We start from the raw sequence: 17,178 nt of genomic DNA on the forward strand, positions 1-17,178 counted from the left end.
ATCAGTGCCAACCATCATGACCAATGGCCATTGATGATGGAAGCTGTAGCCCAGCAGCATCTAGAGATCCAGAGGTTCCCCACCACTGATATATTTTATTTATTTATAATTTCATTCATCAACACCTTAAGGTCACTTTTTCAGGCAGTGCCCACACAGGCTTCTTACAACCATAAAACCATCAAGAAAGGGGGAAAATAGTAACAGAAAAGATTTTAAATGAAATCAACTCATCCAAATTTCTCACAAGAATAAGAAAGCTAGAGGAAAAGCAATTAACCCAATCTCTACTGAGTGGTACATAAGATTCCAGGGGTCTTGGCGCTTAACCAGGTTTTGTGTTTCCTTTGGAAAATTAAGGCTATAGTGTCATTATGAAATATTGTTTATTTACACATATTTACAGCCTGAATCCTTCAGTGGAGGGGGTGCAGAATATTACACTCCGACAGTGTTTTTTGATGCTTCTCTAATAACTTCAGCAAGCTTGGGTCCGGACTCCTGCCTACTTCCTGCTCCTTCTTTCCAGGACCCCTTGCAAAACTCAACTTCCATTTACATTACCCCCTGTCCCACTGGCAACCTCCATTTCAAGAGCCTCCTGCAAAAGGCACTTTTTCCTGTGGGGACATCATGCCCTGTAACCCTGGCCACCTCCCCCTTCTTCCTTCTGTCTCTGTCCACTAAGTATCTGCATTGTCAATTACCCTTCATGGCCTGGTACTTGGATTTCTTTCTCTCCTAATGGCACTTCGGTCAGCTGATCTCCTGAACAGGAAAACTGGTATAGCCTGCATTTTTGCAGTGTGCCTGGCATCTTCCCTTAATACTCCAAATGTTAGCTCAGTTATAACATTTGCTAATTTAAGAATTTGGGGAACCTGCCCCCTGCAATTCATAACAATATGTAGCCGCCGTCCAACCAGTAGACTGGAAGGTCAAATGTAAGGATGAGCCTTCAGGGCTGAGCTTGAAAACCCTTCAAAATGGTAATTCTGCACAGGCTGAAAGAAGAGAATTCTATTTATCTGTTTTCTCCCCACTGCATTGCTGATACACATGTGCAAACACTATTAAAACAACCAGCACCAATGCTTTGCTATCAGCTCTTACAGAAGGCCTCTTTATCTTAGCATTTGTACTTGCAAAGTAGCTCAGTTGAAATATTATGGCAGGCTCTTCTATACTGAACTGTACTTTTTTACAGGGATCCAAATTTATCTCTCCAGTACTTTCTTTGCACTTGGGGGACTCAGGTGAATTTTATGTTTCAATTTCAATGGCAGACTTCTGTAAGATTACGGGGGGGGGGGAATAGTCAAGGTCCTGACTGTAGCCATCGAAACTAGCACACAATTGTTAAAGGGAATATGAGTTTTGAAGCAAAATTGCCTGCATTTTTGAACCAGCTTTGAGTGTGGATTTTGTTATGCTTTTATTTTAAAAGGTGCTATCTGTAAACAAGTATATTGCGTTCTGCCCTCTGCTGTGGTTGTCTTAATAACCCTATACTGTATTTGATGTTTATGGTCTGCAGACCAAGTACCGGTAATCTACTACTAATTTTGATGCAATCATATGTATAATTGCCTCAAGATTGTTTTCGTGCAATGTTTTAGTGATCCACATGTGCATTCCTACATAATGTAAAAGACCACACAAAAGGTATCTTGGTTGAATTACATGTATGATCAATGTTGTTTGCAGTGTTTTATCGATGCGGACATGTGCATCAGTGATGCGGCTGCCCCAATATGGCTGCTCCATGTTTGATAGACCACATACCTTCTCATACAGGATCTGAATCTTCATTGAAATAGCACGTAGGCATGAAACCAGTTTTAGTGTCAAGTTCAGTCTCTGGAGACTTGAAGTAACAGAACACCTTTGAATATGCAGAGCTAGCCACAACCAAACCCCACACATCTGGAATGAGGGAGAAAAGGCTTCCATGTAAAGAGGCATGAATTTGAAACAGACTTGGGTCCTGGTACATCTCATTTTAACAATTCCACACCATCATTCTTTAAAAAAATGAAATAAAAATCTTATTGCCACAGTTGATCCTCATATTGTCCTTATAATATACCAGGTGATAAGTCCTGTTGCTAAATCTTTGATGTACCTAATTCCAAAATAAATGGTGTGCGCTCGATACCTAGGTAGACTACAGAATCAGGCTACTGATTCATGGCTTTATACTTCAGTGAATAAGCTACAGAGCTAGGGTACCATTAGAAAACACTAAGGACACATTATAGGAAGATAAAGTAGTGTAAATGTTCAGGTTTCAGGAGGGCTGGATTCAGAGATGCGGCCACCTGAGGTACTGTGAAAATGGTGATCTCTTATAGGATGTTCATGTTACAGCTAACAACATGACATAGTGGTGTGCAAAGGTCGCAGCACTGAGCTTTCTCCTTTAAAAAATAAGTTTCCAGCCCTTTTAGAAGGAAAGTTATGAAACAAAATGTGCAGACCACCTTCTAAGAGCTGCAATTTCCCCCTCTGATCCTAAACCTCCACTGCCTTGAAGGAAAAATCCATACCCGCTGCATTGTGGGACATCTTCAAGAGAAGAAAAAGCTAAAGAGTAAACCCTGCAGAAATCCAGAATGGAGGGCATAGGATTGCAGCCTTGGCTTGCTTGTGGGCAGACAGGCTCATGATGAGGAGGTCAGTATCAATGCAAAACAAACAGAACTTAAATATATTCAGCACATTGGGCATAAAATAAAATAATAACACCTGCGTGATTATATTAATAAAATAAAACAATCCCATCACACTTTAAAATCCTGTTGCATATATATTGGAATGGACAAACTCCCTCCTTAGAAACTTCTTGAAACCTGAGCATCTTTTGCATGTGTTAGAATACTTTTCAATTGAGGCAGGCTTTGGTGGGTGACAGGTAGAAACAGCTAAGCATTTGTGATGTTTGCAAGTTGCTTCATTGGAATCTAATGGATTTTTAATGTGAGCATTTCCTAATTTTCTGTGACCTACCCTGAGGCTTTAGTTGAATTAATCAAATATTATTAGGGAGTTTTGCATGAAGCCACCATGCATTGAAAGAAAGTGGGTTTTCCCCTGATGGGGGAGAGTCATCAGGCAGCATAAATTACGTAGCTCCACCACAGTGACCATGCCTCCTCACAATCTGTAGTTATGGTAGATATGCAAAAGGGGTGAGGTAAAAACTAAAAAAACAACCAACAATTGTCTTCAAATATACTATTTGCAAATACGTTTTACACATTTCCCCAAGAAAATTCATTTCTGTTCAACTAAGAATCTTGCTCTTTCCCTGTAAGATCCCAAAGTGGTGTTAATAACCTTATTTCAGAACAACAACGCACAAACTTACCAGTATGGGAATCCACAGACAGAATTTGTGGATTAAGCTATCAAGAAGCAAAAGAATTTAAGCTTGCATGATGCACTGCCTAATCTAGCATTGGTTGCCTGGCTATCCACTCTGGCCTGCTATGACTCATTGCCTGGGTTGGAGCCACACACTGGGAATCCCTACTTGAAAGTATCCTCTGTCTTTCCAAGATGGTTTGTCTCCCACTGCTAGGTTCATCATCATAACACAACTAGGGCAGCTCCATCCCATGGTGCCTCTTCCTTAGCAAGGCACACTCCAGCCCCCTTTTATAAGTGGATTGGCGTTAACAAGCTGCCCCTGCCCCTGCGACTCAGAGACATAATTACCCATCATCTCTAGGCAGATCTCAAGCATCTGACATCGGGATGTCAAGACAGGAAAAGCCCTTCAGGATCCAAGACCTTGGCTAGAACCTGCATGATGCTTCTCTGTGACTTTACAAAGCTGGTATAGCCTTATCTTTAGGGTACATACCAATTTGTTTCCCATTAATGTATTCTTTTTGTGACCTCCTAATTAATAATATTAAGGGAATTTAGCCTGGGAATCCAAGAAAAGGCAGTATTCTAGGACCCTTATTGAATATTAATATCCATCTTGTAGCAAAAGCTGAACACTTGTTTATGTATATTGGAGCCCCACTGGCTTAGGTCTTTACCAGGAAAACAACAAAGATCGGAAGGGGGGCATGCGAAATAACAAATTACAGCTGAAACAAATCATCAGCACCACTGTTTTCAAATTATTATATTTCTGGGGGATTTCAGTCAGTTACATGAAAAAGACACCAGATTCAATAGAGCTTTGATAGTCAGGTTATGTTAATAATGGGGACTCATGTAAAATGCATTAGGTATACCTTACAGATGAAGAAGATTGCCGATAATTATTCTGTATGCTAAGAGTGTAGCTCTTTCTGAACTGATATATAAAGACTCCTTTACATCCCAGCCTAATTACTTATAGACAGTTGAGCACAAAATTACTTTCATCTGTTTGAACATGTGGAAGGAAAGAGATTAGAGATGTAGGTTTCAAAACAGCTGGTTGGCGTGTTAAAGAAGAAAACCTACTGGTACTTTGGTACTGATTGAAAAAGTGCATTTCTTTATAATTAGACCTATTAAAGTGAATATCGTGTGTGTGTGTGTGTTCAAAGAGGGCATCTGGGGCGTGCAGCAGGAAAGCCAAGGATTTGCTTTCTAGTGAAAGAATTCGAGAAAAAGAGAAAAGGAAATGTTAGCGGTTGGGATGATTTTCTCTCCCTTAGCCATCCAAGTTGTGGTGTGTGTGTGTTCTTTCCTTTTCTTCTCTTCTACTGTGATGGGAGTTGAGATTACTTTCCAGGCTATTCTCACTTTGCTTCTCTTATTCCTGAGTAAATTTTTTATAGAGCATACAAAATTGCCTTAACTTTGATGTAGGTAGACATATTTGGGTGAGATACATTTGGTGAACCAGTTTCTCTTGAAAATTCAGAACCAAATGGTCAACTGAATCCATAGGAACATAGGAAGATAAGAAGCTGTACCAGTTCAGACCAACGATGCATCTAGCTCAGTATTGTCTAGGCCAGGGTTTCCCAAACTTGGGTCTCCAGCTGTTGTTGGACTACAGCTCCCAGCATCCTTAGCTAGCAGGACCAGTGGTCAGGGATGATGGGAAACCCGGGTCTAGACTGAGTGGCAGTAGCTCTCCAGTTCTCTTATAGCCCTACCACAAGATGTCCAGGATTGAACTTGGGGCCTTCTGCATGCAAAAAAATAAAAAAATAAAAAATATTGTTTAATGCTTTGGGGGTCTTTGGGCCAAAAGTGGTATATAAATAAAGCACAACATAATATTACATAACAGTTTTTGAAGAATGTTTGGGGGACGTTTGAGGCAAAAGAAGGTTTTTGAAAAGTTTTTGCACAGTTATGTAGGCAGTCAGTGCCATCTGCAAGGTTAAAAGCTTTCTTTTTGTACTCGCTTAAATCTTTTAGCATTCCAACATTCAAATTCTGTTTCAAAGTCCTGGAAACACCTACCTCTCCGAAACAATTCTGCAGGAGCGGCAGCTCTTTGAAAACCTGAAAACAGCTGTTTATTCTGCCTCCGCGTGCTGTTTGAAATGAGTTCCCAATTCCTACAGTAAGTTTTGTCATGGTAAAACTATAAGATTTTCCCGTCATCTGTGTGGAGCAAATCTTAAAAGGCTCCATGGATTGATCATGTTATTATAGATTCAAGGGAACTTCAAGGCTGCCCAAGTGCAGAATCTGCCATGCTAGATGAAGGTATGCCTTTGCTAATTGATGGCTGTCAGGTCTGTGCTTAAATATTCCCAGTGAAGGAGTGTCCACCACCCAGTGCTTAGAGCAGGGTATCAGCAAACTTTTTCAAAAGGGGGCCGTCCACTGTCCCTCAGACCTTGTGGGGGGCCAGACTATATTTTGAAAATATATATATAAATGAATGAATTCCTATGCCCCACAAATAACCCAGAGATGCATTTTAAATAAAAGGACACATTCTACTCATGTAAAAACACGCTGATTCCCAGACCATCCACGGGCCGGATTTAGAAGGCGTTTGGGCCGGATCCGGTCCCCTTAGTTTGCCTACCCATGTCCTAGAGAGTTCATTTAAAAAAGGAACTAGTTCTACTCTAAGTTCATCCTGTCCATCATGCAACTAGTTCTAGCTCATGTTCATCCCAGTGAACTTTTTGGTTCATAAAAAGTTCAGCCTTGGAGATTTCTTTTTCAGCTTCTTGCTGCAAGCTGCTTCTATTGGAAGGGAGTGAATCTCTTCAGCAGGGAAGACTAGAAAAATCTGTTTTATTTAACAAAATGGATATACCACTGGCCTGTAAAACTCCTACTGCTTTAAGTGGTTTACAAAAATATGAAATAAAATATCAACATGGTTGGTAAAAACTGTTAAAAACAAGTATATAAAAGCATTCAGTGCCTTACATTCCTTCTTTTGCTTGTTTAGCAACATGAAGTGTCCTTCAAACCGGCAGTGCCTCCACTTTTGTGTCTGCCCAATGAGCCTTAGAACATTGCCTCCAGGTTTTGCTTTCTAAGGAAGGAATTCAATGTAGTACTTAGGCAATCATTTCACCAGTTGGTGGAACCATCTTGTGTTTCCTCTCTTTATGCACTGCTCTGAGAGCCAGAGTGGTATAGTGATTAGAGTGTTGGATGACCAGGACCTAGGAGACGCAGGTTCAAATCTGCACATGGCCATGAACCTCACTGGGTGATCTTGGGCCAGTCACTGCCCCTCAGCCTAACCTACCTCACGGAGTTGTTGTGGGGATTCAATGAGGAGAGGGAGAACCATAAGCACCACCTTGCCCTCCTTGGAGATAAAGGTGAGATATAAATGCAACAAACAAACAAACAACATTTAACCCAGAGCATCTGCATGCAAATGCTCTACCAATTTGTACCAATGACGAGACCAGCTATACCCTCTGCCCCCAACCTAGTGGGCGCTACTGGCAGGTCTGTGAGTTGGGCCTCCATGGCCAGTCTCAAGAATCATACTTTTTGTAAATTTTAGAACAGGCATGCCCAAACTCAGTCATCCAGATGTTTTGGGACTACAACTCCCATCGTCCCTCGCTAACAGGACCAGTGGTCAGGGATGATGGAAATTGTAGTCCCAAAACATCTGGAGGGCCGAGTTTGGGGATGCCTGTTTTAGAATTTAGTGCAGATGTTTTCTTGTGTCTCTGGATGCATTAAATTCTCCTCTCAAAAGGGTGTTCTTTCCCCCCTTTCTCTAAAACCAGCTTGAATTATGCCAGCTGTGAAGTCTTTATAAATAGGAGATACTTCTGATTAAAAGATACATCTTGATTTAAGGGACAGGTACAGTGCCAAGCACATAATACATGGCTATCAAGAACCCCACTGATTGCTAATAATTTAATTCCTATAACAGACTAGGAAAAACCTTATTACCTGGCAGCTGGTATTCAATCACTCTTCCCCAAAATAAATAGCCAATTGGGCCAGTAATGATAAAAAACTAGACAGCAACGGCCTCAATTTCGTGTTTAAAAATGTAATATGCTGGGTTAACACAGGCCCTCTCCATGTTAATCCTCCTCAATAGCTATTTCTTGTTCTCACAGAATGCCCATTCAGGTAAACAATATTGTTACATTTATTTAAAACCTGACTTGCGGGCTGAGAAGTTTTAGTGCTTTGGGGCATAAAACACAATAAGGAGCATTCAGCGTGTGCATGGGTGGTTTGTAAAGAAACAAAGCCGTTGAGTTCTTTATTGCTTATTTTTTAAATAGCAAACAAACCCAGAAGCAAAACAGGCTAAGAAAACTCATTATCCTAAATTCTTCTCGTTTTACTCCTGTATCAGTTATTTAACCTATTTGCTTTGCATTTCAGGATAAAAAATATTTGTGTTCACTGGGCTCTTATTTAACAGGATATTCAGAGGTATTCTTGGGGCTGCAGGCGGCAACTGACTGAATTGCTAGATTAATCAGGGTACGTTTCAGTCTTCCAGTGTGAGCCCTGTTGAAATGAATTGGAGTTGCACCATAGAGGTGAAGTTTTTGGATGATACTTCTGTAGTCAGGAATATAGTTTTTCAATAAATTTCAGCCATGAGCTACATGCCCAGGGCACCCTAATCTGTGGCTGGGTTTTGATGCAGTTGAGCAGAGCAATTAGAAAAGCAAAGTATACAGATTCTGTCCAGGGCCTTTTAAAAATTGCTGTTTTGTTCCAGGCACAGCGACCTACAGAAAGAGATAGACGAAGAAGGAGAAGAAGAGAGACAATATGGACAATATGCATGGCAATGCAAGTCACGGATAAATATGATATCTAAGGATTCACGAAGAAACAGTCCATCATCTCTAATGTGTGTGTAAATTTTAATTGGTAAGGGCCGGGAGATAACACAAAGGATGCACTGTTGATGTGTTACTGAAACATACTCTCTAGCATTCCTCTCATGAAAATCAGGATATGAGAGCATGACACCAAAATGTGTGGTGCCACATTCTCACCTAAGTTTGCTGATTTGCACAAGAGCGTGGCACCACTTCAAGAGCCAGCACCAGCTATAAGCAACGGCTCGTCCCCGGGACTTCCCAGGATCAAATCAGAAGCTGTGTGGCCTCTGCAATTCTGGGAATGTCCTGTTAAAATAGGGATGGTTGAAGGGGATGTTGTAATAGGGAACAACAGCAACAATTGGAAAGATGGTTCATCCTTCCAATAATGAGTGATAGCTTTTCATTTACGAAATTTCATTAAAATACCATCAATTGCTACTAGTCATGAAGCCTGAATGCTGCATCCCAGATCACTGCATCACAACACTTCCAACAAGAAATACACAACAGTTTTTGATGTTATGTAAAGCCTTCTTCTGAAGCCATCCTAGGTGGTCATTTAATGCATCCTGAACAACCTCTGGGTTTGTACGTTGTTCAGGATGTGGTAAATATCAGGTATTTTCTTTATTGTCCTTCTTTCTTGTGCCTAATTCATATCCTCTTTACCAGAGAAACCAGGGAAGTTACCAACACCCATAATCTATTTTATTTTTATTTTATTTCCCTCTCTGCATCTTTAACAGATAAAACAGAAATGGCCTGCCAGATGTTGTTGGCCTACAACCTCCAGTTGGAGCCCAACTATATTAGGAGGGTCATGGGTTCCCCACCCTTGAGCTAAACCATAGTTCAGGAGTTCAGCTTCTGTCGTTTCACGATTTTGTACTCCAATAAAAAGCCCTTCTGACTTTTGGTGTTTTTGATTAATTCTGGTAAGACGCTTCTGTACTGCGGTGGCTTACAATTTCTCCTGTTAACTTCTAGACTGTGGCGTCATGTCCCAAGACCTTCAGAGCTGTTTCCTTATCTGGAGCCATGAAGGTGGCCTGAAGAAAGAGGTGGAGAATAGCTCCTCTGAGGACTTGTCTTCAGTGGGCAGGATGGAGGGAGTTAACCCAACTATTATTTCTTTTCTATCTCTAGCCCCCTTAATTCTGGGATTAAGGATTCCTTTGGTTATGGGCCTCACAGTTATATAAAAATATTGTCCTTTCAGCTTACAGTTTATGATGTCCTTGAAGTCAAGTCTTGCAAACAGGATTTCTCTTTAAATTAGAAATACAGTAAAGGGATGGAGAAACTGCCTTCTTGTGTGCTCCAAACGACAGCCAAAATAAATAACCAATGGAAGATTTTTATATGCAAAAGACCCTCAAGGACTTAAATAGGTACTTTCTTCGATGCCTAATATTTAGCTTAATCCCTTTTTATGTTGCCATTAGCTGCTACACTTTTATTGAATGTGTTTTATAAGAATACACTTTTTGTATAGAGTGCTCAGCAATACTTTTCAATTGCCACATGAAAGCCCTAACCATAAGAAGGGGAGAATGGTTGAATTGTTGATGGAGGCTGGTTGTCTATATGGAATGGCTGCCCAACAGCTGATGGACAGAGCTTGTTTCTTCCATTCATTTTAAACTGGAGTCAGTTTTAAGTAGATTGGTCTGAAAATAAGTGGCAGAGATTTGTGTACACACATCCAATTATAGCTCTGTGCCGACATAAATTCCCTCCTCCTCACTCTTTCGGTGTGGGGAGGGTTGTACCAGCTGGTCCTGTCCCCCCCCCCCCCCGGGCTGTTCAACCTCCTCATGTTGGAGATCACGTTTGCACTGGGGGCCATGTATGAAGGTGGAAGATGATGAGAAAAACCTCAAATCTCAGAAAAAGTTTCAGAAAAGCCAGAGATCCCCCAAAAGGTGAAAAACAATCAGAAACCCCCTAAAACCCACAAATAGTGAAAAATTGTCAGAAAAACCATAAAGTCCCAGAAATGGTGCAAAATGGCCAGAAAGACCCAGAGTCCCAGAAATGTGGAAGATGGTAATCATCATCATCATATTTTATTTATATCCCGCCCTCCCCAGCCAAAGCCGGGCTCAGAGCGGCTAACAACAGTAAAATAACACAACATTCTAAAATCATTTCATTATAAAATCAGTTCAAATCAAATTAATGGCAACCATTGGGCTAGAGTTCTGTGTGGATGTGCCCTGGCCAAAGGCCTGGTGGAACAGCTCTGTCTTGCAGGCTCTGTGGAAAGATGTCAAGTCCTGCAGGGCCCTAGTCTCTTGTGACAGAGCGTTCCACCAGATTGGAGCCACAGCCGAAAAAGCCCTGGCTCTGGTTGAGGCCAGGGTACATGAAAGGAGATTCTGACAAAACATTAGGAAGCACTGTCTGATAGTAAGAGTGGTTCGGCAGTGGAAAGGACTTCCTTGGAAGGTGATGAACTCTCCAGTCCTTCCTTTGAGGTTTTTAAGCAGAAGTGGAAAGGCCGTCTGTCATGAATGCCTTGGTTGAAATTCTTGCATTGCAGGAGCTTGGACTAGATGACGCTCAGGGTCTCTTCCAGTTCTACAATTCTATAATTCTATGTGCAGAAGACAGCAAACTTGTAGATCAATGTTATGGAAGTAAGCCACATGCACTTGTGGTATTCAGTGTACGGATGCTGAAGATGCAAAACTGTAGATGGAAGGCTGAGAGGAACATGGACCTCCTGCTATCACGTACATACTGGAAACCAGCATCTGCAAAATGTTCAGTGCTTTCCCCCCCAGCCAGAGCACACAGTTCCAGCACTTCTCAGGCGGGCACCATTGTAGGTGGCACCCCCCCCCGCCTGCTTCTTGCCTTAGGTACTTCTGAGAAGCCCAAAATGAACATTTCAAGTCAAAATGGAAGCTGGCCAGCATATGTGAGTCTACACATTTTTTTAGGTCTATGACTCCACCTAGCTCCTAGCCACTCCTAGGTGTGATTGGCCAATTTGCATTTCCTTTCCTTTAATCCATTTCCTGTGTAGTGGCAGCAGGCTTTAAGCTCTCCAAAGGGTCCTTCCGAGCTGCCCTAGAACGAGGGAGGCAGAGGTGCATTTATTTGATCTGCATCAAAACCAGGGGCGACCTCCAAACCAGCTAGGGAGGCAGCTTGCAATAGTTTTTAGCACCTCTGCAGGTTGACAAACTGGCATCACCCAGTGACTTACTGTAAGAACTTCATGGTGAGTTCTGGCACCTATTTTTCTTGGGGGGGAAAGCACTGATAATGCTTAATAGTAAAAAAAAGTTGCTTAAAGATGCCAGACTGTGATGCTTGGCAGCTTACGCCTCAAAGCGAGAACTATGCCACTCCAGGCTCCCTACATGCAAGGGGAAGGGCTGTAGCTCAGTGGCAGAGAATCTGTCTTGTGTGCAGAAGGATGCAGGTTCAATCCTTGGCATCTCCAGGTCGGAAATGGACAGACCCATCTGAAATCCTGGACAGGCAGACAGTGCAGACCAGGGTTAGGCAACCTAAGGCCTGTGGGCCGGATGCGACCCAATTGCCTTCTCAATCCGGCCAGCGGATGGTTCGGGAATCAGCGTGTTCTTACATGAGTAGAATGTGTCCTTTTATTTAAAATGCATCTCTGGGTTATTTGTGGGGCCTGCCTGGTATTTTTACATGAGTAGAATGTGTGCTTTTATTTAAAATGCATCTCTGGGTTACTTGTGGGGCATAGGAATTTGTTCATATTTTTTTTCAAAATATAGTCCAGCCCACCACATGGTCTGAGAGATGGTGGACTGGCCCATGGCTGAAAAAGGTTGCTGACCCCTGGTGTAGACAATAGTTTTCTCTGTTTTCCTACGGAAGTACAAGATCTACCTACTACTATCACCTTGAAGCAGAAATGTGGTTTGGAATATAATCCATACAGTATTTAGATATTTTCGGATATAGAAGACAAATGGTCATGGGGTCAGGTAAGAAATTTAAGAGGGCAGAAATACAGTTCCTTGCTTCGTTTCTACAGAACCTTCAAATCTAATGCCGTTGGCAAGGCCGTGCATCACCAACTGATCCTTGAGATGAAAGATTTTCCGTTTACACAATATTTAAGGTAAAGGGACCCCTGACAGTTAAGTTCAGTCACGAACGACTCTGGGGTTGTGGTGCTCATCTCTCTTTACAGGCCAAGGGAGCTGGCTTTTGTCCGCTCCGCAGACAGTTTTTCCGGGTCATGTGGCCAGCATGACTAGGTGACTTTTGGCGCAACGGAACACCAACACCAGAGTAGTGTACGGAAATGCCATTTACCTTCCCGCCGGTGTGGTACCTATTAATCTACTTGCACTTTTTGGCATGCTTTCAAACTGCTAGGTTGGCAGGAGCTGGGACCGAGCAACAGGAGCTCACCCCATTGCGGGGATTTGAACCGCCAACCTTTTGATTGGCAAGCCCAAGGCTCAGTGTTTTAGACCACAGTGCCACCCACATCCCACAATATTTACATCCATATAAATCACTCAGCATATGAATGGAAGGAGTTCCATAATCTAGAACTCATCACCCTAAACTAAACATTTAGACTAAACATTTAGAAGTGAGCTCAAGGAACTAAAGCCTAAACATGAACCCCAGCAATGAAGTTTGAGATGATGGTGGAGCGGGTGAGGCAGGGAGAGAAGAGAAGTTTGGCATGCTAAGCTGACAATTCACACCACTTCTTCATGCATTGCATGCACCCACTGTGATTCTTATTTATGCTACCTGCTACCCAATTAGCACCCTGTTAAGCTGCACACCTGCAAAGGTTTTATCCTTCACCTCCTGCCTAGTATGTCTCGACTGACCCCTCTACCCCTTTGACATTATAGGATGATGGATTCTGCTTTAAACCACATTGTCACCTGCTGCCATTTGCAGAGTAGGCTAATTGTCCAGAGCCCTTTAATCTTTATTGCCCTGAAAATCCTCCAGCACCAGGCCAGAACAAGTCAATTAGAGCAGCCCATTTGCAGAATCAAATGTTGGAGGAAGGGATGGGGAAACCCCTCTCACATTGTGAAGCATAGGGGCTGGGAGAGAGTGGGCTGACAGCTAAGTTTGCGTTTTAAGAAATCCATGCTTTCCAAAGGCAAAATGTCCAGCAGTCATCTGGTGGAAATTCAAACAGTTGTTCAAATGTAAGTTTCTACGCATTTCGGTAGTGTACACTGAGTTCAAGAGTGAGTTAAAAACCGTAGGAAGATCTTCATTGTACATAACTTGCAGTTGTCTTTCCAAAGCGCCTAGATATGGCAGTCACTTGCAGTCACAGTTATCTCACTGGGGAATGACATCTGATTCAGCATGCTGCGTCCCAAGACTGGTGTATTTCCTTTCCTGCTTGCCCATCTTCCCAAACTGCTTTCAGTAGGTTGTCATCAGTCTTTCCAATGCAAACAATGTAATTGACAGAGAGGGAAGACAACTTCCCCCAAATTTCTAATCCAGCACAGTCTTGCTACAGTTCACGCCAGCTCATATTAAGTTACATTTACTGACGCAACAGGAGAACAGCACAGTGAAAAGCAAAATTACAAGCACTCTCTCTCTTTAAAAAAGGGACAGTTCTGGGGATTAGTTTTCAAACTGTTTTGATGCTTCTGCACTTCTGGATCACTTCTCAACCAACAGGGGACCCTAAAATCACATGTTTCTCTTCTGGTTGCTCAGATTCCCGTTGACTGGATCCAATTGTTAGACATTATAGAGTAAATGAATACATCTTCTAAATAGTGATAGTGCATTATGAGACTCACATCCATGGTGGGAAACAGTTGTTTGGCAGCATTTAAGTAAACTACTTGCCTCGGAAATTCTCAAATGTCTGAATTCTCATGGCTTTAATAAATACATTTTTAAAAGAAATGAATCCAAAAATCTGGATATGATTGAAATATCTGATATCAAGCTTCCATCCTTCTACCACTATTTACTATTACTGCCTTTTAATATAAATCCTACGTATAATTAAAATTGGATACATGTGTAGAATAAGATGTGCTAACAACAGCGTTGACTCAATGATGGTAACGAAACATGCCAACTCAGGGCTACTAGAATTGTGAAGGGATATTCCTTTTGCTTCTCTCTCTCTCTCTCACACTTGAGATCAGTTCCCCGGAACTCCCTCACCCTTTTCTTCTTTTAACTCAGCAGAATTGAAAAATTTGGGAGATCAAGTATTAGACTAGTAAAAAGTTTTGAAAGAAGGAGAAAGAAGAAAAGAAAAGAAAAGAAAAGAAAAGAAAAGAAAAGAAAAGAAAAGAAAAGAAAAGAAAGAGACGTACATATGGATAGATAGATGAATACAGAAGCAGGAGGAGGGATTGCAAAAATTACTGTTGACAGATGGTGGTTTAGTCTACTGAAACCCAGTGACAACTGTAAGGAAGTTAAGAGGGTCCCTTAACCATGCCCGACACATGGGAAACTGCATGACAGGAACATTAGTAGAAAAATCTAATGTACAGTACTTTGCACTGGAAGGAAAGAATGCTGATTTGCTCATTCATTTGTAAGGCTTTCGTCTTAACACTAGCGATACTATTGGGAGCGCCAGAGAGAGAAATCTACCAGCTATCATTACTTTTATCAAAGTCTTCCTTTGGTCTTGCTTTTCTCTCTTTTTTTCCTCTTTAAGGTTACGGCTCCCCCACACTTGCCATTTGATTTCGTTTCATGTCTTCAGCGCTGCCGATCTTCTCTGTACTTCCCCTGTTATCACAGCTTTTAACTGGTTTCCTTTGCCATCCTATTAGGATCTAAGGATGGATGTGGGAGTCATAAAAAGAGAGGCCGTTTCAATTGCTGTGTGATTACTTAGGTGCTGAGGAGTGCATCACGGGATGCAATAGATTGGACTCAGATCATTACTTGGGGCCATTTGTCCTTCTTTATTGACATTTAGGGTAAGGACCAATGCGCAATTTTCCTTGAGACTTCATTTTATTTGATATTAAATTTATTCACAGACTGTGTTTATAATGTGTATATATCTGGGGTGGGTTGGTGGGGGGGTATAGAACCCTCAGGGCCAAATGTGGACCTTCAGGCCTCTCTATCTGGCTCTTGGGGATCTCTCGCTGGCTCTCACTAGCTGCCCTTTGCACCCTTCCTTGGGTGTTTTTGCCTGGCTGCAATGTTAACTTCAACTCTGTTAATGGTCTTTTGTTTGCCTAGGTGGAGGATATAGAGGGATGTGTGAATGTGTGCAGAAATAAGGCTACTGTGCAAATAATAAATAAATAAATAAATTTGTATACTGCCCTATACCCACAGGTATCAGGCTGGTTCTCAACATAAAATCTTAATATTGAAACACAAAATAAACATTACAGTGGTACCTCAGGTTAAGAACTTAATTCGTTCTGGAGGTCTGTTCTTAACCTGAAACTTTTCTTAACCTGAGGTACCACTTTAGCTAATGGGGCCTCCTGCTGCTGCCACGCCGCCGCTACATGATTTCTGTTCTCATCCTGAAGCAAAGTTCTTAACCCGACGAACTATTTCTGGGTTAGCGGAGTCTGTAACCTGAAGCGTCTGTAACTCGAGGTACCACTGTAATAATAAAAACAGGTACAACCCAATAATCCCTCTCTTCCATGACACATTTTAAAAGGGCATTGGATGTCAACCAGCCCAAGGCCTGGTTGAAGAGGAATGTTTTTGCCTGGAGCCTTAAGGTGTATAATGAAGGCGCCAACCAAACCTCCCGGGGGAGAGCATTCCACAAACAGGAAGTCCCTGCAGAAAAGACCTGTTCTCATGTTGCCGCCCTCCAGACCTCTCATGGAGGAAGCACATGAAAAAGGGCCTCAGAAGATGACCTCAGGGTCTGGGAAGGTTCATATGGAGAGAGATGGTCCTTGAGGTATTGTGGTCCTGAGCTGTTTAAATTTGCATTTGTTGCTCTGCTGCCATTTGCCTCATGGGCATGAGGTGGACTCTGGAAGGTGGCTTCAAGCAAGCAGCTTCAAGAAATCTCTCTTGAGAAGAAGCAGCTGCTTGTGAAGGAAGTCTAGATCCTGCAGGATCTGGCCTTGTGCGGTGCTGGCTGTTGCTCTTTTGCAAGCGGCTTCCTGGCAGAGAAGTGATTGACAACATGTAGGATCAGCTTCTCCTGGGAAAACGTAGAGAAATGAATTGAAGAGTGGAAAAATGAAAAACCCAGAGGACTGGAATCCACAGGTTAGCCAATCCCCAAAGAACAGTTAAATGTTTGCTGCATTGGGGGGCAACTCAAACCCTGGCTGCAAACTGGCGGGGCCACCATTGCTCCATTAGGACCAATTTGCAGAGGAGTTCTCCAGAATTTGGAGCAGAGGTCTTTCCCATCCTTGATGCTTATGATTATTGGTGAAAAGAAGTGAGCGGAGATACTACTGGCAGAAGCTGGACCCTTTCACCATGCAAAAAATGCAGTCTCCCTTTTCAATAGCAGATGTATTCCCATTAAACACCATATGCATTGTGAGGTATGGTCCTAATCCTAGTGGAGTCATTAAAAAAAAAAAAGAGAGAAAAACTTTCCTCCATAGGAGTTAGTTGGATCAAAGGCTGCTTTTCCACTGCAGGTTTTGCTTAGCAAAGCTGTTTTATCTCTCATGGAGCAGGGCAGTGTTCCCTTTTACTGCTCCCCGTTTCTTTCCTTTAATTCTGTTATTAATCACAATTTAACTTCTTTTGAAATAAGAACAGAGCTTTTACTATTTTGGAGGGTGGGGTGGGGGGGAGGATTATCCTTTTTTTTTAACAAAAAACCCCCACAGCACTAAAGTTGGGCTGTTTGTTATTCTTTCTACATAGTAAGAACTGACACATTCTTGTTGTTACTAATTGCTACAGGTTGTTTCGAGTTCCTTTCCCCACCAAGTTAAAG

This window comes from Podarcis melisellensis (genome assembly GCF_964234715.1).
Source record: "Podarcis melisellensis genome assembly, chromosome: 4".
NCBI classification, from domain to species: Eukaryota; Metazoa; Chordata; class Lepidosauria; order Squamata; family Lacertidae; genus Podarcis; species Podarcis melisellensis.